This window comes from Engystomops pustulosus, chromosome 5, assembly GCF_040894005.1.
Source record: "Engystomops pustulosus chromosome 5, aEngPut4.maternal, whole genome shotgun sequence".
Lineage (NCBI taxonomy): Eukaryota > Metazoa > Chordata > Amphibia > Anura > Leptodactylidae > Engystomops > Engystomops pustulosus.
Genome location: NC_092415.1, coordinates 42,945,914 through 42,972,774, shown reverse-complemented (window position 1 = coordinate 42,972,774; position 26,861 = coordinate 42,945,914). Strand labels below are relative to the sequence as shown.

General features: G+C 43.0%; 1 protein-coding gene across 4 annotated transcripts in view; it reads left to right on the top strand.

The window, feature by feature from the left end:
- The window catches only part of NCOA2 (nuclear receptor coactivator 2), a 144,084-nt gene that overhangs the window by 42,206 nt on the left and 75,017 nt on the right, over positions 1–26,861 (top strand). Inside the window, exon 1 of one of the 4 annotated variants that reach the window (XM_072151766.1) lies at positions 18,030–18,197. The exons of the other annotated variants lie outside the window; for them this stretch is intronic. The gene's annotated coding sequence lies outside the window, so the exon portion shown is untranslated. Of the gene's footprint in view, positions 1–18,029; positions 18,198–26,861 lie in introns of those variants that run through there. 4 annotated transcript variants of the gene reach the window in all.

Genomic DNA, 26,861 nt, shown 5'->3' with positions numbered 1-26,861 from the left:
CAATATATATGTGATATATGCAAATCCACTGGAGGCAATGAGGGACTGATGCAAATTGTTGCATTCCTCCTCTGGACTGCTGATCGTATGCTCAGGAAGAACCCTAGTGATGTCACCGTCCACTTAAAGGGGTTGTCCACTTTCAGTCAATAATTGATATCGTTTGTGTAGTGAAAACTTGTACATTTTTTAAATATACTTTCTGTATCAATTCTTCATGGTTTTCTAGATTTCTGCTCGCTGTCCTGCTATAGAAAGTTTCTCTATTCACTTCCAGAAGTGATGGACAGGCAGGTGCATGAGCCATAAGTATCACAGAGAGTAATCGGAGCCATGTGATAATAACTCCTCGTGCACCTGTGTGTCCATCACATCACCATGGACAGATGAAGCTTTCTATAGAAGCAAAGCTAGCAGAGATCTAGAAAACCGTGAGGAATCGATACAGAAAGTATATTGGAAAATTGTATAACTTTTCTTTACTCAAGCCATATGAATTATTTGTTGAAAGTGGATAACCCCTTTAAGGACCGTAAGATCACTGTTCACTCCTCCTTTCAGGGGGGGGGGATGGGAGGAACAGGATTATTTATTTTGCTTTATGTGCATACAGTGGGATACTCCTCAGCCCTCCATTATAATTGTACATCAGGAATCCGAAGTATCCTTTCAAAGGAGGAAAAAATGCAACATGAATCCAGTATAACCATTACAGCTGACAGAGTTGCTTTTTAAAAAATGTTTTATTTCTATAATTTCACAAATACCTGGGAATAAAGGATGATCAGGAGCCCTGAGGTGAATGTAAGCTCTTGCGCTGGCTGTACATGATCAACTTTGGTTCTGGTAAATCCCGAGCAAGTTTGTCAGAACAAACTAGAATCACTGAACTGAATGAACGTGTGAGTTCTGTTCTGCAATTCAAGGTTTGGTTCGGGTAAACCCTGCACACATACCTGGCCTAACTCGCTCAGCAAAATTTTTTTTAATCCTCTGCGATGCCCTCCTAACTGTAAGGAATAAAATACTAGCTGCAAATTGATCCACTGAAAATAGACGTGGTCAGCTTCTAGTGTATTCCTGTAGTTGCAGGGGCAGTGGGGGGGGGGGGGATTGTAAAAAAAAAATTATATTTATTTGTTTTGGGTAGTCAAAATAAGCGCAATACATCTGTCAGGTCCATTATAATGTGGTTTCATAGATTGGATTAAAGGTGTTTTCTGTCTTCAAAGTTTCTGCCCTACCCAGTAAACCTCTATAAAGAAGTAACTCTTTGAATGTGTGATGTCCCTTAAAATCAGCTGACGACTGTGTTTTTCTTTATCTATTTAAACCTTCTCTATTCTCTCCGAAGTGATAATTAGAAAGCGTATGTGTCATTATGCAGATGGAAGTCTGCTGCAGATTCTTCTGCCGGGCACATGACTTGGCACAAGGTGTAGACAGGAATCCAGGCCCGGGCATGTGGTACCCAGAGCTTGTTAAAGTGAAATAATGATTCACGTTGAGTCGCTTACTGTTATATCACGGATAGAGTTGTTAGATCCTCTGTAGCAGAGGTTGCCATTGTTCACTTTCACAAGCCGTGTCCGCGCTTACTAATGAATCACTCTTTTACAGCCTTGTGCAATGTGACCACAGCTCACCAGTGAAAGGTAAAATCAGGTTACACACAGAGCGAGAGGCCTCGGAGACGTAATGTAATGTCCCCTCGCTCTGTAAAGTAAATAGGTTTTATCTGTTCTTCCATCACTGGATGGTGACATAATGTACTCCAGCATACTAGTAATGAGTAAATATACACAATACTCCTCCGATATAGATGCTCTACTGGAATTATGGCCTAGGGCAGGCAGCTAGATAACTTTTCATCTAATTAAAAGGAACTGGTCATACTGAACATGCTTTTTGCAGGCAGCATATTATAGAACAGGAAAGGCTGAGCTGATTGTACAGTGTCCTGTCAACAGGAAGTATGTTATAGAAATTGAGGAGATGAGCAGATTATGCAGAATGTCCTATCTGCAGACAACATGTTATAGAGCGGTAGTCGCTGAGCAGAGAGTGTCCCTAATGGGCCTCATCTACTTGGCTGTCCAAAGAGTTCACCTAACGTGCATAGTTCCGATGATAATGCACTGTGCCGCGAATCACAAAGACCGTGCACCCGATATCCTGCATGTGTCGCTTCCCCTCTCTGGTCCGACAGAGTTCACCTTCTTCTTCCTGGTGCATGTCTTGTGACACAAATTGAAAGTTAAATCCCCCCACCCACTGGATTTCTGTTGCATGAAAGCCAACGCAGCTGCGCAACAATCCGATTGCATACGACACAATCCCCTGATAAATACCTGTCCCAGTGGCGCAAATCCCGAAAAGCCATGAACAATCTGACGTAAGTGTGATCCTCGACCCTTAGTAAATAAGCCCCAATGTCCTTTTTGCAGGGAGCATGCACAGATTGCACACGGTGTCTCTTCTTCTGAAGGCATTAAATAGAGCAGGACGTGTTGAACAAATGATTGTTAAATTAATGGAAAAATGTTACTTGGGAGTTCAGTAGGGTTTCCTGCGTAACCTTTGATACAGAGATGGGCTTTCAATAAATTAATGCCAAGACCACGAACCTTTGATGCTTGAAATGCGTTGATCTCTTTGCACATATTAAAACCTCTTCATAATCGCATCGAATAAAGAATACATATTTTCTTGCTTGGAATTTCAGTGAATGAAGAACAAGTTATTCTTGTTCTATTACCACAAAGCAGTTTATTCCTAAAATACAGGGGGCCGCCGTTATGGTCAGTTAACGACTGATTAAGTATTACAGAATTGATACAATTTTAGCAAACCTGATATATATATATAGGGAAAATCTACCGTAAATATTTGCTGAGCGACAAGAGGTATAGAGGTCAAGGAAAATCTTTCTATGTGTTGGTGGTTTATGGAAAGATAAAATGGAGAGCTCGGAGTATCCTCCTCTGCAGCTGCAGCAGGTGTGGTGTAAAATTATGAGGCCACAAGTTGATCATCCATTACATCCCAAGAGTTGTCTTTGACCGTCGCAATCTATCATGTATGAAAGCATGCATTAACATCTAGGTGTATCCAGCCTTCAGCGCGTTGTAAATTGCCTGTGCATGACCTAAATCTCAGCATACAGGCACGCTGTGTAAGTATACCTCCAATACAGCAGCTGTAAGGTTAGGAAAACCGCATTGATCACACAGCAGATATTGTATATTGAGTAAATGAAATACGAGTTACATCATTGCTGCGCGTGTAATAGTTACCTTCCATAAATGGGAAGAACTGCATTTGTTTTGCTTTTATGTCAGACATCGTCTCTATTCATACTTTATTTGATTGTCAGAGATGGCTTATAGCTGTATGTAAAATGATATACCGGGACTCCCATAGACTTTTAATGGATTGTGTGTATATCTGCAATTTCCTCTTTTCTTTTTTTTTTTTTTTTTAATGATGTGTGAGACTTGATGGGATAGATGGGATAGTTTTATTATCTAATAGTGTTTCTTTTATACAATTTTCAGGCAAATGACTAAAAATGTGGAAAAATACTCTTTCAATAATAAATTTCCAATTAAAATTGATTAAATCTCTACCACAATATGTGTAGCGTCAATCCATCGCACTTCCCCAAGTTCAGATGCAGAGGAGGTACTTCTGCAAACTGTTAACTCTGTCTCCGGGCAGCCCCTTATCCATTCAGCATTAAAGTTTTTATCCGAGACCTTAAACTGATATGTGGCCGGGATGGGGTTGATAGAAACAATAAACATCTACTTGCCTTGCGGACAGGAGAGAAGTTGACGCGCTACCCCGGGGGTTGGAGAAGGGGGAGACAGAGGTAAGTACATGTTTATTTTTCTAATTGGCCCTATCCCAGCCACAACCCCTCTAAGCTGACACGCCTTTAAAGGGGTTTTCCCACGAAGGAAAGTTAGGGCCTGACTTGCTAAGACCCCCACGAGTGGTCTGTGGTACCCCTTGTCAAGAGCGGTGCTCTGCAATTTCCCTCAGCTCCACAGAGATTCTCAGGACTGAGCCCCCCCCCCCCCCCCCCCACTGACCAGCAATTTAGGCCCTATCCCGTGGATAGGCCCTAACTTTCCGTCAAGTGAAAACCTCTTTAAGGGGTGCTCACTTCAAATGGCTATCTTCTGATGCAGAAAAAAGCTTGTGGTGCCGATTTTTGGTCTTAAAAAAAAAAAATCGCTGGTGGGCATGAGGCAAAATGAGATAAATTTGTTGCAGGTCCCATGCCACAGCCTAAGGGTAGCTGCACTTGTGTTTAGAACGTTTGCCACATGGCTGCACTCAGTATAATACCTCTTATTGGATCAGTGCCGGTTTTTTAAACTGATCACAACCGCTCCGATATATATATATCTGAAATGTTCTAGTCTGAACTTTTTTTTTTCATGGGTAAGTCATAGGCTAATGTTCACGGGGTACAGTGAAAAACTGATGCTTGTCTGATGCATATTGGCCGGGAAACAAAAATGGATGTTAACGTTTTTCAAAATCGATATTTGCAACGTTGGTGTGCAGGTAGCCTAAATGTTTGAATGAGTGAAAAAATAACTCTTGAAGCACGACTAATAATAAATCGTCTTGGTAGTGTCTGTGAAACCTTATCTGTAGGCACGCAGACACTTGTACACACCAATTCTGGATTTGGCTCTCCTAGTATGTCTCCTAGTAAAGATGTTAGAAAACAGTCACCTATGAAAAGTGTGAACAGTCACCTATGAAGCTGTTTTGTTCTCTAAAGTTTTTCTGTGCCAGGCTTCACGAGACAAGTGTGAATGCCCGCACATGCTGGATTGCTGGCAATGATTTTATTTTTCTACTCCCCCCTCCATGAGTGTACTGTCCCTTTAAGTGATGGGTGCCAGCATTCCTTGCCTTTGTTATCCTGCGTGATGGCTTTTTTTCTGCTTTAACACAGTTCTCTTCCAGACGAGCATTTTGCATTGTGAAGTAAGTAATCAATTTGACAGCAGGAGAAGATAAATGCATACGCTTTACATTAAATGCAATATTGCCACTATGCAGCCTTCATCACGACTCGAGTATTATGTGAATGAGGCTGCCCGGGAAGAACACATTATCCCCAACAGTAAAAATTCCCAAAGAGATCATATTATCCAATTTTCCTGCAATTTGCAGAGCTTTGCTGTAGAAGTGTAAAATTCTTTGTATGTACCAAAGAGCATGCTGTTCCTGAAGATTTGCTGTACTTTGCAATGCAGGTTGTGTTTGAAGCGGCTCAGCGTGCGGTGACTGCATGAAGAGGGGGGGGAGGGCCTGGATTCAAAAGAAGATGATGTCCCAAAATTCTGTGGAATATATACATTGTAAGAGGAGTTTTGATAGATTAGCCTTCATTAGTGAAACGGGACTGTCTGAATAATTGAGATGCCGTTTAGTGATAAATAGATGGAAATCCATCACACAGAATAACAAATGAGATTCCTAAAGACGAGTGAAGTTTTTTTTGCGCTATAATAATTCAGAATACTTCTCCAACTAATGCTGGAAATCCTCCGGACCTGCAGGAGCTGCTTGTTTTAGCTTTTGATTATTTGCTTCCTTAATCCTTGTTTTGCTGCTCTGTAACATGTCAGCTGGAATAATATGTCGTCCAGCAAGTCCCTAATTATAGATGGAAGCCTTGTGTACGATTTATTTGGTGTATCATTGTTTCCCCTCCCTCCTCTTGTATTCCTCAGCGGTTATGAATCTTGGAACAATCTGTCGTATATTTATAAGATACTCCTTGAAATTGTGACTTTTTGGAGGGGAACCAAAATGGGGACTTATTTTAGAGTAAATTTACATGTGCAGGATTTCGGAGGCTGCATTAGAAATGCAATTCAAGCACAGCAGGGAGGGGGTTACTCCCCAACGCAAATGCACCCTCAATCTAAACCCTTGTGTTTGGGAACGAGCAGGTTAACAATGCAAAGCATGTGTTGCTAGTTCCCAAATGTAATCATTTAGGTCTAAATAAATTTGTGTTCTGTAGTAGCACCCCCCCCAATGTGCTTGAATTGTGTTTCAAAATGCAACATATAAAATGTTTGTTAAAGCTCACAACTTTTTTTTCAGTCCTGTTTTGGTTTTAAAAATTGCTGAAAGAAACTTTGTATATTTTGTTATCTACAAACGTTTAGCGTGTACTACAGAAAAGTCCCCCACCCCATGTGTATTCTGGATGTATCCATAGACCTATACTGGCATCCATTTTAGCCTCCGTCTGTTCAGGATACATCACGTCCATCCGGAAACCCTGGATGAAAAAAACCCCAGCAAGCAATGTCTTTCTATCCTGCTGCAGAATGACACTCGGCGGAGGCCAAAATAGCCTATGTTGGACAGATGCAAATGTGTTGTATCTATCTCTGGCCTCCGCTGATGTTCACTCCTCTTCCCTCTTTGGGGGAGCTGGAGAACGTATTGCACTGAATGAACATACAGTGGGTTACGTTGTAGCCCTCTGTTGGAAGGATACGTTGGGAATTCTCCTAACCTATACTTACAATGGAGGACGTGTAAATATTGTCACAAAAACAGAAAACCTAAAATGCATACAGTCTTAATGATTTCACAACATTTTTAATAATCAAAACAAGCAATACTAATATATTTGAAAAAATAATACGCAATATTGGATTGTGACGTGATGACACTTGGACTAGCTAAAAGTAATACATAATACGGGAATCACAGATTTGTATACTTTCACCTCCCCTAGAGCGCCTTGTGTAATATTTTCTATTCTAGATATGCAAATTAGTTTTGTGGCTTGCACATTTAATTACACATTGCACTTCAATAGGAATTTACTTTTACCACTCCTTCCATAATTGTTTATACTAAGGAACAAATATGTACGTCGTAAAACGTTATGGTCACATGACTTTACATAGTGACCGATCGATGTAGAATAACAATGGATTAGTAGTTCACACTACTGTTCCTACTTTCATCAGGCCATCCGTTTATCCTCTTCTCTTTCGTCTTCCTGTGTAGCAGGGCGGTTATAATAATAATAATTCTTTATTTATATAGCGCACACAGATTACGCACCGCAGCACAAAGCATGACAAATTGGTCCCTGTCCTCATGGGGCTCACAATCTAATCAGCCTACCAGTATGTTTTGGAATGTGGGAGGAAACCGGAGGACCCGAAGGAAACCCACGCAAACGCGGAGAGAACATACAAACTCTTTGCAGATGTTGACCTGGGTGTGACTAGAACCCAGACTTCAGTGCTGCAAGGCAGAAGTGCTAACCACTGAGCCACCATGCTGCCCTGTTAGAGACTGGTCCTTTTGCTAAGCCCACTCACGCACTATGATGACCTGATGTTGTGTGTGCGGGCAGAGCACATGGAGAGAAGAGTATCTATGGAGAGTGTCGATTTAAACAAAACAAAAAAAAACTAGGGTCCCTGTGTGCGGAATAATTGGCTTTCTATTACTGTGGGGAGTCTGTGACCAATGCATTTCCCACCCTTGGCTTGTATGCTAATTAATATGTTTTTGCAGGTTTTTTTTATTTTATTTTAAAGAAATTATGTTTTGTTCCCCCCCCCTGTTTTTATTCTTGATGTGAGGCTCAACAGAATAGTTTTATTACATGTCTTTTGTTCATATAATCAGCAGACAAATAACTAAAATGGTAAAGTATGCTTTTTTTTTTACTTTTTAAAGTTTTTGTTATTGGTGTTAAAATTGAAAAAAAAACTTCCCAAAATATGTATTAATGTGAACACATTCTATCAACCTTCCCCAGGTTCTGCTGCAGATGCAGAGGATGCATGTAGTTCAACAAATTGTCATCTCTGTCTCCCTGCAGCTCCTTTTCCATGCTACCTCCGGCTGACAGACAGAAACACAGTTTTGATGTCATTTTAAAGAGGAGAATCTCCCCTTTAACAAACCAAATTCTATCTGCCACATATTTGGGAGAGGACCACCGTTAAAGATATAGACTGGAGTAGACGCTTTATAAAAATCACATTTCAGACTGCAACTTTAACAGTGGATATCCTTTGTTATGTGGCACCTAGAAACACAATATTGACCCAGCAGGGCTGATTATACCCTTTAAAAAGGCACCAGAACTTTGTTTCTAGGTGCCTCAATTCAGAAGATATAGCCTTTCCATGATGTGCGATTTTCACAGTGTCTGCACAGTTAGGATGTATATAGACGTATGGCAAACGGGAAAGCAATAATGGAACAGGCGCAGAGTTTTGCGTTTGATCCATTATAAAGTATTCCATTTAGTGCAGTACGGATCTGCTGTCTTTAGTGGATCCAAGCTGCTGCCAGTAAAGTCTTCAGTCTTTACACTGATTTTGCAAAAGCCCATAGTTGACTCTCTAGTTAGCATTAATGTATCACATCACCTGGAGAAAAGGTTAGATTGGTCCATTACTGCTTCTATTACGTCTGATCCGTATAGAATGAAGTGCATGCTGACCGTATGGAAACCAGGCTGCCGGTGGGATATGCCATTCATAAAGTTATATCCAACGAAGCGGCTCAAGAGTTCACACATCCTTAGTCTCCTTGTGCACTTAAAGTAGTAGGAAGGATGCCAGGAATACAGTGAATGAATAAATAGATCAAGGCATCCACATCGGGAATTATTGTGGATTATCAGCACAGAGAATGGAGAACAAGCTGCAAGGCAATGCATGTGAGAATCCACATTGTGGGCTATGAGATGGTTGGCTCAATGACCTTATGTAGTTTATATATAGTATATATTATACTAAATCCGTTTAATTACTTCTTACACTTACAATATTATCAGTCCTTATGGTGAAGTTTTTAAGCAATTTTTTTCTAAGTAGGGACCACTGAACAGTTTTTTACGGATTTTGTTAATTTGCTGTCATCTTAGCTGTGATCATAAAAATAATGATAATAAATATATAATGCCATCTTATTCCCCAGATCATGGGGTACAGAAGACATTACAGAGTAATAACATAGTCAGATGCAACAATAGGAGTAGTGGCCTGCTCACAAGAGCTTAAAATCTGTGGGGAATTTTAAGTCCAGTTGCCCAAGATTAAAATTTTAGGGTTTTGGTCAGTGAAAATAGTCCAGATTTGATCCAGTATAAATGTGGGGCAACCCGGTGGCCTAGTGGTTAGCACTGGGGACCTGGGTTCAAGTCCCAGGGTCAACATCTGCAAAGAGTTTGTGTGGGTTTCCTCTGGGTCTGCCGGTTTCCTCCCACACTCCAAAACATACAGGTAGGTTGATTAGATTGTGAGCGTCATTGGGGACCGATTTGGCAAGCTCTTTGTACTGCTGCGTAATTTGTTTGTGCTATATAAATAAAGGAATTATTATCATTATTATCCTAGTGCCATCCTAGTGCTAATCATTTTTGTATTCGTAGAGAGAGAATTTGTTAAGACTGGTGCTTTCTCCATCAGTCTGAGTAAAACCCAACTCTGCATGTAATGTGACGGAATTCCACCACAACATTCGCAAACTGGAGTGAAATTTGCGCAATGTCAGATCTGGGGATCATTTCAGCAATAACCTCCCCTTGTATTCTGGTTTAGGCTATACTAGATTTGGCTGTCCAGAGGCAAAACCTTGCTCCCTGCTACATCCACTTTTTAAAAAAAGCGGAGTGTGGGCTGTAAAACCAGCAAAATGTTGACAATTCCTACCCATGCGCTATGAATTGTGACTCTGTATTACAGTTTCTCTCCACGGTGTCATTCAGATTTTCACATCCGATTGTTCACAGATCTTATTCTACGAAGTACAGGCGGTCCCCTACTTAAGAACACCCGACCCCTAGTTACAAACGGAACTCTGAATATTGATAATTTATTGTACTTTAGTCCTAGGCTACTATAAACAGCCGTAACAATTATTATAGGTGTCCACAATGAAGCTTTATTGTTAAAGAGAACCCGTCATGCAAAATAACCCCCATAAACTAAATATCTTTTCATAAACTGCCATTAGAAAGCATTGCCTCTATCCCTTCATTGTCCCTCTACATGCCTGTAAACCCAAGCAATGAGGTCCTAAAGCTGTATGCAAATGACCTGTGAAATGTCCAATGAGTCATTAGCATATTCAAGCTGTCCAGCTTATTCATGAGTGGGAGGTACAGCCACACCCCCAGTGCCTTACTGACAGCTGCTCCATGTAATGGTTGCTCCATGTGCTTGCTGGTGGCCACGCCTCCTGCAGCCTGTGTGTGCATGTGCTATGTGTGTATGTGAAAGATACAACAGCTCCAAGCAGCCATGCTATAGCAGAACATGTCAGGTACTTGTGTAGCTGATGTCTGTGTCTCTGTGTATTATGAGGATGCAGTATTTCAGCAGATGCAGCACACACACACCAGCAATGCTTTACTATACATTACACACAGACATGAGCAGGGGGAGGGGAGAGGTGAGGGAGTAGAGGGTGACATCACTGCCTCTGACCATGTGACCAGCCTCATTTAGATAATAAAGAAAAGATGATTTTACTATGATTAGTGTATGAATTACCTAGATAAAGACTGGGATGGAATCCCTGTGAGCTGCTCTAACAGATAGTAGTGACAGAAATAGTGACACAGACCTGATGACAGGTGTTCTTTTAATCCTGTTTTTTTTTTGTTTGTTTTTTTGAGAATCCAACATTTTTATAATCCAATTGTCACAGTGACGATTTGGCTGGGGTTACAAATATAAAATATACAGTTTTGAATTACATACAAATTCAACTTAAGAACAAACCTAGAGAACCTATCCTGTACGTAACTGCCTGTATGTTCATGAGAAAACATCCACGCTAGGATGAGGTCTGAGTGCCATCCGTTCCTGGTAGTCTTTTCACACATGGCTTGGGTCAGAGTAGTTTTCATAGTTTGGATCAATGGCCTGTGAAGACGTGTCCTTGGCACAATAGATTACCTAGGAGTCCGATGTAGACTCGGAGAACACTCGTACAAGAATGTCGTTCCTGGTCAAAGGACCTAACTAATATTTCCTGGCTAATTTTCCAGCTTGCCCGTTTGAGGCTATGATATACTATTCCCAGACTTTACCAAATGAAGACTTTCACCCCTTACGTGGAATGTTCTGAAATACAATCATGAGGATTCTGTGCTTTCTGTGTTTTTTTGGACAGATGATGAAATATCGTGCCTGGGCTTTTTGTGCCATAAATTACTGGGGTAAAGAGCAGACTGATAATGTCCATGACTTTCCTTTTTTTTTAATCTTACACATGAAAATTAAAATTTTTATCTTTTGTTATGTGAAGTCTCAATTTCTGACATCACAGAACAATGTCAAGTAGGGATTCCCAGAGATTTGTGAGCAGCACTTGTTACCCAGTAGTTGTAGCTCATTATGCCTGCCCTGCTACCCGACAGCCGCCTCTACTATATCTCTGATTCTTACATAGTTTTTACCTCCCATACACTAGTTTACTTTTATAGTTTTATTATGCTCATTTACAAGGTTCCGTTTACACAAGTGTCTTTTATGCTGAAATGTGACAGATCCTGTTTAACTATAATAAGTCACTTGCGTTCTTACTCGGTTCATAGTGGCAGCAAGAATAGTGATGCAAGTTGCACTAATCCCGCCGTAAAGTTATGCAACTCCTGACTAAGGCTTCTGTATGAACATCACTTAATACAAAAAATTACTCCAGGAAGAAAAAGAATAGGCTGATCAGGATTATTGGTTCTTACTATAGGCCCCATGTATCAGATTGGTGGAATTCTGATTCTCAGGGGGACATTTAACATTAGGAAGGCATCATGTGACTCCTTGAAGTGAGCCTGTCACCAGCAATGTCCAATAGCCTACGCTATTCTGATTTTAAACATTCATTTGTCAGCATTCTTAATCATTTCAGTACTTTATAAAACTTTTATTTCACATTACCTGGCTTCCTGCCAGCATGAGGAGAGTCTCTGTGTGCCTGTGTCAGTTTCCTCTCCACCCACTCAACCAGCTCCCTCACCACTTCCTATAATGTTAATGAAACTTTTAGACTTCTAAAGTACTGAAATTATTAAGATTGCTGGCAGTCATATTTATCATGGGGTCACTTTAATAAATCTGGCATCAGTGTTTTTGTATTGTGTTTTTTTTTAATTTTTTAAGTCCTATAAAAAGTTACCGTTTTGGGACTGGAGTTTTTCCACATACGCCATGGGACACCGGGGAGGCTTTGCAATTTTTTATGTGAATGTTGCAGTTCATAAATCCGGCCTTGTACTAGATGAAAGGATGATAACTCTGTCGCTTAGTGCTCATGTCTGATTTGCGTAAAATGCTCCTTACAACTTTTTGGGCTCAAAAAGTCCCAAAATACAAGATGAGACACTTTGAGGCCAAATAAGTATCAGAAATTTTAAATCTTCCCCCCTCAGAATCCTTCAGACTAAGTTCACACGTTGCGCTTGAATTATACTTGGAAATGCAATTCACGTGCATCGAGGAGGAGTAACTCCTTGCATGTAGACCTCAGCGCTTGCGTCTGGGTAATCGATACCTTACACTCCGAAATATTTTTTGCCATATATTTAACTTATAAAGTTTCTCCCATTAGGAGAGCACCTGTTTATATGTTATGGTAGATTGGTGACCGCCGTGTAATACTAAATATCTCCTGGGGGAAGAGAATAAGCTGATTGTAATGATCCCTATACTTAATAATGGGTTACGTGGTCCAATACTTCATATTGAGCCCTTCTTGCCCTGTGGTCAGTAGGGAATTGGACTGACCGGTTTCTGGGTGACTATCTATGATACTATTAGGAGGGTTGGGTGACACACTCCTAGTACTAAGCACACCCTCCAATTTGGATACCTTTGTAATAACCCTACCTTTTTTATGTAGCATCCCTTGGGTGTGAATCCGGTGCTCACACCCACTTGTTATTTATTAGTTATGGAGTAGGGAGCGGTTTGGATGATAGAAAGTCATTGTTTTCTCCCAGTAATAATGTGATAAATAGGTCTGTGTGTTTGTGTGTCAGGTTTTGATGTCACTTGTTGCGACTAGGAAATAAGTTAGAAGTTCTGTTGCATCTTGTAAAGTAGAAGAGACAAGTCTAAGGATATCTGTACAGGTTGCAGAATTTACCCAGCGGTAACTTCACAGCCAATCCACTAGACAATTGGTTTCCGAAACGTTTTATTCTGCGAAGTTGTGATTCCGTAACACGATCTGTGGTTGACAAGACTCCGAATGAATGTTAACGGATGTGATGTGTGAACAGTCCTAATAGAATAAGACTGCGTTCACACAGCGTGCTTAAAGGAAACCTACCACTTGAAGTGGCAGGTATAAGAGGGAACTACCGAGCAGCAGCTCAGGCTGAGCTGGTGCCGGAGCTTATTTTTGTTAGTGTTTTAAACCGCAGTATCGCGGTTTAAAACACTTTTTAAACTTTATGGCCGAAGCTGCTTCGGCGCAGGGAGGTACGCGCTCGGCGCACCATGGGCGCGACCGTGCACGCAGCTACATAGGAAGTGAATGAGAGCCGCGAGCACGGTCGCGCGCATGGTGCGCCGAGCACGTACCTCCCTGCGCCGAAGCAGCTTCGGCCATAAAGTTTAAAAAGTGTTTTAAACCGCGATACTGCGGTTTAAAACACTAACAAAAATAAGCTCCGGCACCAGCTCACCCTGAGCTGGTGCTTGGTATTTCCTTCTTATACCTGCCACTTCAAGTGGTAGGTTTCCTTTATCCTGCTGGTATTACCTTTAAAGGACTGTATGCAAATGAGCCTGAGGGGCTCCCAGCTCCATAGGAGTTAATGGAGCCTGGAGCCCCTCAGGTTAATTTGCATACAGTCTTTAATCCTGGGGGTAGATGTCCTTTAAATTACATTTTAAAATACATTTCAAGTACATTTGGAGTTACTCCTCCCCTAATGCATATTTTTTTTTTAGACCTAAACACTTGCATCGTGTTTTGCCTTGTTAACCGGCGTTTTTTCAGCCTTTTTCTGTAAAAGTTGGACAAATCTTCTCTCCTGTAGAGTTTAGCATTTTTTCTTTTATATTATAATCTCTCTCTGGAGTTTCACTCGGGCTGCAGTCTCGCTAGGTGACACTTAGTCATAGTTTGGGGGCGGGAGAAATTATCTGTGATGAACTCTATGCTGAAATTAGCAAGTCAGTGTGAATGAAGTGCAGAATCTGTGACTGGGCTCATTCATCTCCACAGTCCTCTTATCAGATGACATGGATATTGCTTATTAAAAGAAATCTCCCAGATGGATGCAGTACTGTACACCAAGCACACTTACACACTGGTGTGTGTCCCCTGAAACCGGATCCATTCTTCCTTCTATCTTCCAATGGCCTAGTTTTGACGAAAATTATACAGATGGGCCTCAGGGGCTCCTGTTTGTCACAGAAGCCCTTTCTGGCTTGGGAGGTGGGGGGGGGGGGGGGAGAGGTGTGATTTGGGGATTTGCGTATTTTGGATGCTGGTACCCTAAAACTAGAAATACGGCATGTGTAACTTTAGACTTCGGGTGCTGCCACATGGGGCGTTCTTGGACCGATTTTAAAAGGATGCATGCGTTTTTGTAAGCTCACCATGTGTTTGGCTGGTTTTAATCTGCTTCACAGCTGCTTACAGTTCTAGAAATTAACTGGTTCACCCGCTGCATGGAGAAGGCTCATGGGCTGAGCCCTCTCCATAGCTGGTAAGTCTTTGCTGCATATTGCTAGCACCGATCGCGGGTGTTATCATAGCGGTCGCTGCCGGCAAAGCTCATGCACCGCCATCTTGCCTAGGATCGTCACTCCCCGTCATCGGGGGGGCGGCGATCTGTTGCCATGACAGCCTCGGGTCTTCCGAAGACCCGAAGCTGTTTGGTTTTAACCCCTTCATTACAATGTGCTGATAACATATTGTAATGAATGAGGAGGAAAATCCACATTTAATGCCATACTGTTGTATGGCAGTGTATGATAGGATCACTCGGACAATCTAGGGTTAAAGTACCCTATGGAGTCTAAAAAATTCGTAAAAATAAAAAAAAAGTTTAAAAAAATAAATAAAAATCCCTAACCCTAAAAATTCAAATCACCCCCCTTATATAAATATAAAGAAACCGTAAAAATCATAAACATCATTATCAAAATCATTAGGTATTGAAGCATCCGAAAATGCCTGTTCTATCAAACCATACTAACAGTTTTTCACTGCGTTTAACCCCGTAACGGAAAATGGCGCTCAAAGTCGAAAATGGCACTTTTTTGCCAAAAAAAAAATCTATAAAAAGTGATTAAAAGGTCATAGAGTCCTAAAAATGATATCATTGAAAATATTATCAAATGTCGCAAAAAATTACACCACCCACAGCTCCGTACACAAAGGTATAAAAAAGTTATTAGCGCCAAAAGATGGCAAAATAAAAAAAAATAATAATTTGTACAGGAGGTTTTAATTTTTGTAAATATATGAAAACATTATAAAACCCATACAAGTTTGGTATCCCCGTGATCGTACAGACCCAAAGAATAAAGTAGACATGTCATTTGGGGCATACAGTGAAAGACGTAATATGCATTTAGAATTTTTTTCCCGCTTTCCAGTATATGGCATGGAATATTCAATACCATCACTTTGAAGTGCATTTTGTTACACAGAAAACAAGCCGTCACACAGCTCTTTACGTGTAAAAATTAAAAAGTTATAGATTTTTGAAGGTGGGGAGTGAAAATTGGAAATGAAAAAACAGGAAAGGGCCCGGTCCTTAAGGCTGGTGCCACACGCACCGCTTTGTCTGCATTTGAAAACGCAGACAAAGCCGCTCCCACCGGGGCTGGCCGCGGCCCGATCGCATCAGCGTTTCTATGGAAACGCCTGCGATCGGGAATGAGTCGCCGGTGTTTTGCGTTAATTTAATGCAAAACACCGGCTGCTTGTTCCCGAACGCAGGCGTTTCCATAGAACCGCCGATGAGATTGGGCCGCAGCATGTGGCACCAGCCTAACTGGTTAAGATAAACCGGTCCTAACCAGCCAAACGCATTGGTAAACAAACACAACTCATGCGTTTTTGGTCCATTTAAAAACGGTCCTAGAACGTCCTGTGTGGCAGCACCCTGAAGCGTTTAGAAATGCAAACCAACCAGAACTTGGAGGGGCTTGGTCTGATCGCATACGAGTTTTTACTGAAATGGATACAATCGGTAAGGATTCAAAATGCCACGTGTGCCACCACCCTAAGGCTACATTCACACTGCCGTTGCCCGCCCATACCGTACCGTAGTGGGCAACGGCAGTGCATGGGGAGAGGAGGAGGAGGAGGTGAGTGCAGCTCACCCCCGCCCCTCTCCATAGAGATACATGGCGCACGGCGCCGTATTACGGGTAAAGATAGGACAGGTCCTATCTTTTTCCCGAGTACGGAGCGGTACGGTGCCACACGTGTGCTGCACCGTACCGCTCCCGTAGGGCGCCGTGCACCCATTGCCGTCTATGGAGGACGTATATAAGTCGGCCGTATATACGTCCTCCATACGGTAGTGTGAATGTAGCCTAAGGGTGATGTCACACATGTCACGCATGCGTTTTGGTCAGTTTTTAATTGCGCAAATTCAGAAAACAAGACACAAATGCATGCGGTTTTTACGATCTGAAAACGCACTAACTAAAAACGGCCTAAAACGCCATGTTTGACATCACCCTAACTCTGGTAACACCCAGGATGTAATTGCAGAGCTGCAGCAGAATGGCAGCAGGGACACGTGGCCATTATTCGCAGCAGGTTAGCCAACATGTGTTTTCTAGTGCATAACACACTGCAATGTACAGTGTGGATACGATTTTTACAACCATCATCCACGTGACGAAACTACACCTGCAACGCAATAGATTAATAGATGTTTTCCATGCAGTGGTCAAGCTCTAAAATATCATTCCTTCCTATAATTCAGCTTCACCTGTTTTCTGCAATATTTTGTATGTTTTGAGTTTTTGAAAATCAAATAAAATGTGTTTAAAAATAAATATATATATCTCAGTCCTGCATAACACTGTATTTCACAGACCATGACAGTGTGATTGGTAATAACGAAATGACCACAAACAGCGCCACCTTTGTATACAGGCGGAGTGTGGTATTGCAGCTCACAATGGGGCTGGTATCATTTCTGGGGGGAAAAGAAACAGCCTACGCCACTCATGGAAATTGCTTTATAGATAATTATATAAAAATGTTACAACCCTTTTATTCAGTCCTTAACCCTCTGTTAGGGACGGTGAATGTAGTAGCAGAATGTTCAGTATTTGTTTTTACAACAGTTTTTCATTGCCGCCATTAGCGGTTTATTTTATGGGACACTTGGGTTATCTTTATGGCTTGTTCACATGTGGCATATTTGTAGGAAAAAAAAATAAAATCTGCACTTCCCTTCTGTGAATCCAGTCTTATCGCAGAAATGCTACATTCCGATGAGTGAGTTATGATTTATGTCGGCGTCAAAATTTTTTGCAATAAATCTGCGGTGTGTGAACATAACCTCATGCCGTTTAAAAACTGTTGCTTTTTGTTTTCCGGCAGATGGAATATTTATGCATTTTTAATGGATATGGGTTCTGTAACGCAGCTTTGTTTTTGGCTTCATGTTGTATGGGAGGCTGCATTTAACCAGTTGTTTGCTGTGCTGATTACATAAGGCAGCAGCAGTGGTTAGTTGCCTGGTGCCTCCCCACCCCCCAGCCCTTCCTCCAGTGCCTGCACCCTGTAATGTGAATCTAGAGGCAGATGTAGGAGGTGGGGCCCATGCCTCCCAATCAGCTCAGTGACACTGGCACATTAGCTCACAGCTTAAAGGCACACGGCGGAAGGAGCACTCCTTTTATTTTATGTATCATTAATTAATCAGTGTCCGCGAGCCAGAAGGCCGGCTGCTCCATGTGACATGGCAATGGTGTGTGCATACATCTCTATGGGGCTGTGACCTGTGTGTGGGGGGCTACATGCAGCCCAACTCCGCTCAAATCCTCTTAGCTTCTCCCTTTCTATCCGCTGCTCAGCTCAGTCTCCCTGCCAGGGTCTGTAATATAGATACTAGCAGTGAAGATGGAGCGTGGCATAACTGGAGCCCGGCTGACAAACAGTTAAAGTCTGAAAAGGTACGTTGTTGTCACAGCAGCATATGATGCTCCCGCAGTAGCCATGAGGCCGCTGCAGAACTGCTGCTGGATGACTTTGTCGTCTGCTGCTTTAACCTGGCCCATCCGCTGCCTCCCCCAGTCAACTAAATCATTACCCAAATGTTGGGGGGTCTGGAGCCGAAGGCTGGATGCTACGTTAGGGGTTTACGTGGGATGAGACCATAACCGTACTATTGCTCTCAACCTAAAAAAATTGTGATTTATATTACATTTCGCCTATGTATATATTATATATTGTTGTTGTTCTATTCTCTGACTGCAGACAGCATTGTCCACTGTGTCTCATCCGTGCGTAATCCCAAAAAAAACACAAATAGAGGATATTCCAATATAAAAATCTGTATGTTCTTATTAGTTATAATATTAAAAAATAATATTGCATGTAAAGTTAAGATTAATCAATGTGACTGACCACAAAAGAAGGACAACTGGGACGACTAGGCAAGGCAATATTTTGAAGTTTTATGTTATATACTCAAATAATTTAACTAGTAAATATTAATGACGTCATAGATATGAATATAAGAAATACAAGGGATAATTACCCGCCAAAGAGAGCTCCAGCGTCCACCCCTCTGTGATTTATATTACATTTTGCCTCTATAATATGTAATGTGTATATTATATATTATGTTGTTGTTCTGTTCTCTGACTGCAAACAGCGTTGTCCGCTTTTCGGACTGTGTGACATCAGGGCAGAATACCATGGGATCTGTATGTCATTCATTTTTGTGGAGGGCTGGCAGATAGTGTCATCAGATCTGACGGGTGTTAAATAGCAACTGATCTGCAGAGAATTTAGACCGCACACAGGTATTATCAGTATTTTTTTTACTTTCTATGGAAAGGTCAGATCCGTAAACATGGCCAGCGATGTGACCTGCACTGAGTTTTCTACAACTTCCATAAGGATCTGCGGAGAACAGGTTAATGTGCGTGGGCAGGAGCGTAACTACAGTGGTAGCAGCCATAGCAGCCGCTATGGGGCCCGCAGTGTTAAGGGGCCCCATCATCTGACTTGACACACTAAAGAGTGGAGGATGTGCACAATTATATACATATGTGATGTATAGATGCTGTATCTGTCATGTGTATTTGCTGTATGTGTATACAGTGTATGGTGTCTGTATATACTGTTTGTGTCTGTCTAGAAGCTGTATGTTTGTATATGGCACTGTATTTGTGTGTATATTCTCTATATGTGTATAAAGTGTAATTGTAACTTGCAGGTGTTGGTATCCAAATATATATATTTTTTAAGTGGGAAGGGGGGGCCCCATGGAGAAGCCTGCTGTGGGGCCCTGCTTCTCCTAGTTACGCCACTGTGCATGAGTCCATTGAAATTAATGTGTCACTGTGCGATCTAATAAAAAACTGACCCAAACAAGTCTGTATACATGTAGCTTAAGCTGTGCACTACTGTATTTGGGTGCTCTGGTATAACTAGGGTGCTATGCATTAGTTAATGTAATAACAACTTTCCAGAAGATTTCTTGCCTCTATTCACGGGCTCATATGGAAGGTGCCACCAATGTATGTTAAGTGGCCTCCTTATGCTGCAGCGAGGGAATTATGGGTAGAGAAGAAACGAGGCAAACGCTTAATGAAGTCTCCCTGTAGCATATGGCTTCTATCCCCCTTCATCTGCCGGTGTAAATCCTGTTAGTCTCATTGCCACAAACTGTCCCCATTGTGACTGTCAGAAAGGGCACGGCCACAGACATGAAAACAATTTCTCCTCTGATAGTCGCGTTTTATAGGATTCAAGGTTCTTGTCGCTCCGCTGTGCCTGAATCCAGGCCTCTTGCATAATGTTATAGTGTTTACTTGGCTGCTCTTATTCTGTTACCTTGGCTACCTGTGCTGTGTGTCAGGCCCGGGCTGTGCGTCTCATGGTAAATTACGGCTGCGCTGACGGTTTGGCTATAGTTCACCGACCTGCTAAATGCTCCGTACAATGGGGAAATATGGAAAATCAGGATAAATGGTGGTTTGTGTAGGAGTTTTGTCTGTCGTGTCTAACATACTCGGGTAATATATAAAAAAGCATTACTTAAGGTCACCTGCTTCGGTGTCATTTTTACATTTTATTTTTTGTTATTATTTTAGAAGGGCAGCAACACGTGTCATTGCAGTTAATGGGAAGTGTACTGGAATAGCTAATAAACTATGGAAGGAGCTGTCTGACCTGCTGAGGGTGGCGTTCTTAAATGTGTTTATCATGTTTTTGGGAGTTTTGAAAGTGTTGTACTTAATTGATCAAAGAGTAAGCAGCTGCGTTAAAATGATCAAAGCTGCTTAGACTTTCAGCAATGAAGAAAATTGCTTTCAAACCTGCCAAATGCATGGCAACATGAAAAAACGCATGCGTCATCGTGTGACTGCACCCTTGGTAGCCGGTGTCACCATCTTAGGTCACCTATAATGTCCTAGCCTACACATTTGGGGCACATTTACTTACCCGGTCCAGTCGCGATCCCGCGGATCTTGCGACACATTCTTTTTTAAATTCTACGGTTTTTCCGAATCCGTCGGGTTGTCCGACGGCTAAGCCCCCCGATTTCCGTCGCGTGAAAGCCGGCACCAGTGGGACACAATCTGATCGCCTGCGCCAAAATTCCGGGGCAATTCGGCGCAAATCGGAAATGTTCGGGTAACCTGATGAAAGTGCGGCATTCGGACCCTTAGTAAATGAGCCCCATTGTGTCTAGAATGTGTTTACATAATTGTACAGTTAATAGTGTGTTAACAAAATCAGCGTGTGAATGCACCCTAAGGGGAAAAGTTTTAAGAGGTTTTCCAAGTACTAGATGTTACCATATGTTAACAATATGGCCGTGTTTATACACTCAAATTGCTTTGAGGGTGCAGTTACCCGTGTAAAAACACGGCCATATTGTTAACAGACATATGGTAACATATAGTACCTGGAAAATCTCTTAAATTTTTTCCCCCTTAGGCTGGTGCCACACACAACGATTTGTCTGCGTTTGCAAACGCAGACAAAGCCGCACCCACCAGGGCGGGCCGAGGCCCGATCACATCTGCGTTTCTTTGGAAATGCCTGCGATCGGGAACGAGCCGCCTGTGTTTTGCATTAAATTAACACAAAACACCGGCGGCTCATTCCCGATCGCAGGCGTTTCCATAGAAACGACGATGTGATCGGGCCTCGGCCCACCCCGGTGGGTGCGGCTTTGTTTGCCGTTTCAAACGCAGACAAAGCGGTGCGTGTGGCACCAAGCTCAGGGTGCTTTCACACATTGTGCATGCGTTGTTTAGAAATGCCAAGTAAGTGCATAGGGGCAGGCATCAGGCCGATCATATCGTTAACCAGCACCCAATGGTTTTCATTTAAACAATGCAAGATGCTTGGTGCTGGTCAATGATCGCATGCATTTGTATGAAAACTCATATGCGAAAGGCTGATGCCCTCCTCCATTGCGTTTTGAATTCCATTTCTTAATGAAACTAAAGCTCACTAGGACAGATTTACCAAGAATGTAGGAAACTGCACTAAAAGTTCTCTGCCTGTATATAATGCTTGGTTTTTGTGGTGCATCTTTAGCATAGGGTGTGCGACAGACTTTGCATGTTAAATCTGGCGCAAGATCCGACTAGGCCCCGGAACGCCCTCTAATTTGCTTTGCATGATGGCTAGTGCACATTTGTGGTGCAGACACTTCCTCAAAGAATGTGCAAAGTCCGACAGAAAACTGGCTTAGGCCGTTCCAACACATTGGGGCACATTTACTATCACCATCAAAATCCATCATGATAAACCAGGGCACCTACACATGTATACAGGCACTGTGACTGTGGTAATCTCTTATAGCGACTTTTAAAATTATGTTAATGACATTGAAGGGCTCTGGGGGGCATTACCAGAGCAGCTCTGTGCTGAAGGCTGTTACACTGTCTCAACCTCCCTCAGCAATTCCCTCTTCCCAGACGCACACTGTGTGCTGAAATTTCCTCTGCCTTTTTGAGATTGCACTAGGGAGCAGAGGGTGTAATTGTAACAGCCTGTGAACCTACAGCATGCAGGGGCTCTAGTGATGCCCCCCCAGAGCACTTAAGGCTCATTAGCATAATTTTAAAAGTTGATTTTAGAAGGAAGCCATGAATAACAAATATAAAAAGATTACCACAGTCATGGTGCCTGGTTTATACATGCACGATTCTGATTGTAGTTTTAATTTAAGTGACACCAGGTAAAATATGAATTGTTTACATCCAACAGATGCCATTGAGGCTCCCATATTTATAGAAAAAAAAATAAAGTAAAAACTGATAAACATACAGTATATATGTTTTACATTTACACGATTACCAGATGGCAGCAACTGAATCCTGTGGGGCATCTGTCGCCCATAGGGAAATCAAACAATTAATGTACCGTATATACTCGTGTATAAGCCGAGTTTTTCAGCACAAAAAATGTGCTGAAAAACGTCCGCTCGGCTTATACACGAGTCAATACTGACTAAAATTGACTAAAAAAATTATAAACTTATATACTCACCCTCCGGTGGCCCCGATGCGCAGCGCTGCTCCCCCGATGTCATCGCGGCTCCTCTTCTGGCTTCCCGGCTGTTCTTCTTCCTTCAGCGTGCTGGGCGCCGCCATGCTCTTCTCGCGGGCGGCGCCTAGTATGACGTCAGCAGCGGCGCGTCATACTAGGCGCCGCCCGCGAGAAGAACATGACGGTGCCCAGCAAGCTGAAGCAAGAAGAGGAGCCGCAATGACATCGGGGAAGCAGCGCTGCGCATCGGGGCGCACGGTGAGTATATAACTTTATTTTTTTATTCTGCTGGGGGCACGGCTGTATACTACTGGGGGCACGGCTGTATACTACTGGGGGCACGGCTCTATACTACTGGGGGCAGGCTGGGCTGTATACTACTGGGGGCAGGCTGGGCTGTATACTACTGGGGGCAGGCTGGGCTGTATACTACTGGGGGCAGGCTGGGCTGTATACTACTGGGGGCAGGCTGGGCTGTATACTACTGGGGGCAGGCTGGGCTGTATACTACTGGGGGCAGGCTGGGCTGTATACTACTGGGGGCAGGCTGGGCTGTATACTACTGGGGGCAGGCTGGGCTGTATACTACTGGGGGCAGGCTGGGCTGTATACTACTGGGGGCAGGCTGGGCTGTATACTACTGGGGGCAGGCTGGGCTGTATACTACTGGGGGCAGGCTGGGCTGTATACTACTGGGGGCAGGCTGGGCTGTATACTACTGGGGGCAGGCTGGGCTGTATACTACTGGGGGCAGGCTGGGCTGTATACTACTGGGGGCAGGCTGGGCTGTATACTACTGGGGGCAGGCTGGGCTGTATACTACTGGGGGCAGGCTGGGCTGTATACTACTGGGGGCAGGCTGGGCTGTATACTACTGGGGGCAGGCTGGGCTGTATACTACTGGGGGCAGGCTGGGCTGTATACTACTGGGGGCAGGCTGGGCTGTATACTACTGGGGGCAGGCTGGGCTGTATACTACTGGGGGCAGGCTGGGCTGTATACTACTGGGGGCAGGCTGGGCTGTATACTACTGGGGGCAGGCTGGGCTGTATACTACTGGGGGCAGGCTGGGCTGTATACTACTGGGGGCAGGCTGGGCTGTATACTACTGGGGGCAGGCTGGGCTGTATACTACTGGGGGCAGGCTGGGCTGTATACTACTGGGGGCAGGCTGGGCTGTATACTACTGGGGGCAGGCTGGGCTGTATACTACTGGGGGCAGGCTGGGCTGTATACTACTGGGGGCAGGCTGGGCTGTATACTACTGGGGGCAGGCTGGGCTGTATACTACTGGGGGCAGGCTGGGCTGTATACTACTGGGGGCAGGCTGGGCTGTATACTACTGGGGGCAGGCTGGGCTGTATACTACTGGGGGCAGGCTGGGCTGTATACTACTGGGGGCAGGCTGGGCTGTATACTACTGGGGGCAGGCTGGGCTGTATACTACTGGGGGCAGGCTGGGCTGTATACTACTGGGGGCAGGCTGGGCTGTATACTACTGGGGGCAGGCTGGGCTGTATACTACTGGGGGCAGGCTGGGCTGTATACTACTGGGGGCAGGCTGGGCTGTATACTACTGGGGGCAGGCTGGGCTGTATACTACTGGGGGCAGGCTGGGCTGTATACTACTGGGGGCAGGCTGGGCTGTATACTACTGGGGGCAGGCTGGGCTCTATACTACTGGGGGCAGGCTGGGCTGTATACTGGGGGGTCTGTGACCAATGCATTTCCCACCCTCGGCTTATACTCGAGTCAATAGGTTTTCCCAGTTTTTTGTGGTAAAATTAGGGGTCTCGGCTTATACTCTGGTCGGCACAGTACATGGTTTTTATTTATCTTGTTTTTTTTTTTCTTCTTCATTCATTCATTCATTCAATATACTGGTATATTGTGGGGAAAAAATTCCATTAAAGTTAGAGGTGAAAACATGTGTAGGTGTAGATATTTGGACTTATGACTGGCTATTTTTTATTTCATTTTTTCTGTGTTAGTGATACTTGGTATTATGTTGTTGGTTTTTAACAACATTTTAATAATTTTATACACCTTTCATATTTTATATTGCTACAAGGTGTACTTTCAGACGGCCGTCTATGGGGATGTATATGGATGTGTGTGCGGCCGTGCACAGCTTTTCTCAATGGAGGAGGCAGGGGTCACCTCCTCTACAGCGCACAGACGGGCATACGGCTGTGTGAATGTACCCTTAGCTTGATTTCCCATCTGAAGTGATTCTGTAACTAGGACTTTGACGGATTGTCATCTAGGTTTTTCTAAATGTTAGTATAGCTTGAGCAAAATTCCCATTAACATATGTCATCCAGAAAAAAATCCCTATGTAAGATTTTTTTTTCAGTGTTTTTATGCTAAATGTAGATCCTGACTGGACCATGCATTTTAAAGAGAACATGTCACCAGATTTATCCCATTACTACTACTAATGGCACCCTCAATTCAGGTATGAAATGTCCATCTACCACCAGGATAAGGGATTGTAAACCAAGCACACTGACATACTGGAGCGTGTCCCCTCTGGCAGGATCCGCTCCTCTTTTAGCTTCTTTAATCCTTGTTTTCCTGAATAAAAAAAAAAAAGTTGTGAAAATTATGCAAATGAGTTTAAGGGGCTCCAGGCTCTATTGACATCTGTTGAGCCTGAAGCCCCATTGTTAATACAATGTTAACACAACATGTTAGCATTTCCTTAATATTTAATTAACATAGCGTTATTTGGCAAATCGGAGCTCAGCTTTCATTTTATAAACCGCTTTATAAAATTTAATCTGAGCTCTGATTGGTTGCCATGAGCAACTAGAACAGTTTTGCTCTCAGATACTTCTGATAAATCTTCCTGATGTAAACTCCACGTGTGGACGTGGCCAATAAGGTGCCTAGACCTTCTCCCCACAACGTTGTGTTCCCCTATATATAAGTGACATGCTGTGAGAACCCCTATATAGACGCGGCAGGCAGTTCTGCTGCCAAAATATCTCTTGACACTTGATTTACAAGCGTTTTTATCTTGGCAAAATCCATATAAAATGAAGCTAAATTCTCTGTATACATATTCCCATCATGTTGATTCTTGTTATCTGGGGATCTACAGATAAATGTTTTCCTTTCAATATTGACTTTCTATTTATCCTGCTTTTTATATGCAGAGAGTGAAGGGTTGCGCTTGTCTCGTGCTGGATGTCGTGCTGGAGAAAAACGCATTTGTGTTCTATTTCTGTCTTCCAGCCGACTGAATATATTTATTTTCGTTTGTTTGCCGAATAAAGAAAATGGTGCACGTTTCATCTGGGGGGGGGGGGGGGGGGGAAGTGATTGTTTTTGCTGGCCTCTTAATGTACTTGTCTATTATGTGCGCACTACAGCCGTATAATTGACAGGCGCTGCGCGCTAGATGAGGAGCACAGATCTAGACTCTTTCCAGACCTGTCAGTCAGAAAGGTTCCTGGAGTGGTCCTAGAATGATAACTAGACGGTCTGGTAGTTCAGGGTTTAGGAAAAGCCACGTTAGAGCTGGAATAGTGGATATATAGAAATACATGAATCAATTTGATGATTTGCAAATCCATGATGGACGCCAAGTGAATTGGTCATGTAACCGGCCTGTACCAATTTATTGTAGTACAGACTGTCCCCTACTTAAGGACACCCGACTTACAGACAACCCATAGTTACAGACGGACCCCTCTGCCCACTCTGCCCACTGGTGAAGTCTCTGGAAGCTTTACTATATTCCCGGACTGCGATGATCAGCTGTAAGGTGTCTGTAATAAAGTTTTGAGAATCCTTGGTCCCATTACAGCAAAAAATGTTTAAACTCCAATTGTCACTGGGGCCAAAAAATTTTTTGTCTGGATCTACAATTCTAAAATACAGGAAGTCCCCGGGTTACAAACAAGATAGGGACTGTAGGTTTGTTCTTAAGTTCAATTTGTATGTAAGTCGGAACTATATATTTTATCATTGTAATCCCAGCCAGAACTTTTTTGGTCTCTGTGACAATTGGATTTTAAAAATTTTGGGTTCAAGAATCAATATTAACACTAAAGCTTCTTTACAGACTCTTTTGGAGCAGTCTTATCATT